This window comes from Poecilia latipinna, unplaced genomic scaffold (assembly GCF_001443285.1).
Source record: "Poecilia latipinna isolate Pla-1442-1.1 unplaced genomic scaffold, P_latipinna-1.0 Scaffold445, whole genome shotgun sequence".
Lineage (NCBI taxonomy): Eukaryota > Metazoa > Chordata > Actinopteri > Cyprinodontiformes > Poeciliidae > Poecilia > Poecilia latipinna.
In genome coordinates this window covers 205,016-207,249 of record NW_015113061.1, presented here as the reverse complement: position 1 = coordinate 207,249, position 2,234 = coordinate 205,016, and the positions used below count along the sequence as shown (strand labels likewise).

The 2,234-nt window shown below is 33.8% G+C and overlaps 1 long non-coding RNA gene across 1 annotated transcript in view; it reads right to left on the bottom strand.

The window, feature by feature from the left end:
• LOC106951191 (uncharacterized) overlaps window positions 1-1,961 on the bottom strand; it is a 6,966-nt gene extending 5,005 nt beyond the window's left edge. The window contains exon 1 of the long non-coding RNA XR_001425767.1: window positions 1,927-1,961. This is a non-coding gene — a long non-coding RNA (uncharacterized LOC106951191). The remainder of the gene's footprint in view (window positions 1-1,926) is intronic.
• Between the last annotated feature and the right edge of the window lie 273 nt (window positions 1,962-2,234).

The window sequence follows — 2,234 nt, the reverse complement described above, 5'->3', positions numbered from 1 at the left end:
TATTCATGACAAGTGCTAGGTCATGTTTATTATGCTGTTGTGTCAGCCTTATGTACACCCCGTCAAATAATAATGGAGAGAAAGAAATTAATACCAAGTTGTTTGTTAATTGATGTACTTTTAATTCAATATGCAATAAAATATTATATAGAAAAGTAAATGTTGCAAACAGAAAATTAAACAATCCTGTTTCTGAGTCAGGTTAAAATTTTGGGGCCATTAACGTTTTGAAACTGGGCTTTTTCTCTTAGCCTTTCAGAAAACTTAAACCAAAAACAGTACTGCTAACTTAATAAGGTACATTATGTTTCTTACTTACCTTATATTGGAATAAAGTAGTATTAGTGCTATTGGATTTATTGTTACTAAAAAATTTCATGAATTAATACTTTCTCTAGATGGGAACAAGACATGAAATTAGCACTAACTTATCTTTAGCTAGACTGGAGTATTTAAGATACTAGCTGGGCAAGCTAACTTTAAATAAACTTAAAATATGAGCAGTTTGTTCGTATTTAAATACAGATTACTTATTTTGTCTTCTACTACACAAAAACTGCCTTAATTAACAAAACAAACACTGCAAGCTAAAATAATTACCGGTAATAACATTACAGGAGGTAACGGCTGGTGACGTCAACATCCAATTGTTTAAAAAACGGAAACGAAAATGTTTGACATGTCGGAGCAAAGACAAGCAATATTGAAAAACATAGATAAATACACAAAATTAATCCTCCTGAAGGTTTAGGGTTTTTCCTCTGTCCTCATGTTTTGAAAAGAAATATGACAAAAGTTTGTGGAACTGAATTGGAAAAATGCATAGACTTCCGTGGGGGGAGATCAATTTTCTAGGTATTAAAGTGTAGACAGATTCATGAGGACTTCACAAAACTACTAAGCTGAAGTTGGTTTCTAATTCTAGTTTCCAATAGCTAAAGGGGGATTCCACCTGATTTTTCACTACCTTCCGCATCTTTAATCGACTCAAACTACAACACCTAGACCCTTCAAACCTGCACTGGAGTATTTTGCTCTAATAAAAGAATATTTAAAACCATGTCTGTGATTTGTGAAACCTTTTTCTGATTTGTGAAACTTCACTTAACAGACCGCTGCAAAAGATCTTTCCTTCCAACAGCCATCACCATCTACAGTAACTCTTTGAAGAATTAATTAGTTACACCAACATTTAATTTCCCATTGGAATTAATAAAGAGGTTTTGAATTAGAATTTAATTTGAAAAAAAAACTGCATGGAAGTGTGAATAGTAATCTGATCTTTAGTGAAGTTTCACAAATCAGAAAAAGTTTCACAAATCACAAACATGGTTTTAAATATTCTTCCATTAGAGCAGAATACTCCAGTGCAGGTTTGAAGGGTCTAGGTGTTGTAGCTTTGGAGCTGGAGCAGTTCTAGTGCAACCCAGATGCAAAAAAAGCTGTAAAATCAAACTTTATTGAAGTTTTATTACAAATCAGACAAAAGTTTCACAAATCCCAAACATGGTTCTAAATATTCTGCTATTAGAGCAGAATAATCGAGTAAAGGTTTGAATATTCTAGGTGTTTTGGAATTAGAGCAGGTCTTGTGTGATTGAGACCGGAAAAAATGGCAACAATTGCCCTTTTTTGAAGTTTCACAAATCAGAAAAAGTTTCACAAATCACAAACATGGTTTTAAATATCCAGCTTGAAGAGGAGAATAATCTAGTCCAGGTTTGAAGTGTCTGGGTGTAGTAGTTTTTAAACTTGAGTCGATTAAAGATGCGGCGGAAGGTAGTGAAAAATTAAATGGAAACGAACTTCAGCTTCGTCACAAAACTCGAGCTAGAGATATGTCAAACTGTCACAGAACTTTAAAACAACAGGGTCAAATAAGACAAACTGATAACAGACATATAAAGTACATTAAGAGAGAATTACCTCAAACTGCGACGAAAACGAAACCTGGACAAGAGTGTCACGGAAGTGGAGTTCGCGCACGCGCCGTGTCATAAAATATCAAAAATACTGATACTATGTAAATGCTCCCACTAGATGGCAGTATTAGGAAACATTGACCGCTAAACATTAACTGTGAATCTCTGAAATGGCAGATTTAGATTAAAATAATTTTCTGTCAATCAAGAATGTTGTTTCTTGATAGGAAGGAGAAATGAGGCAATTACAACTATATATACTAAAAGAAAACACACAGACAGACAGACAGATAGATGAACGTGCAGAAGGTA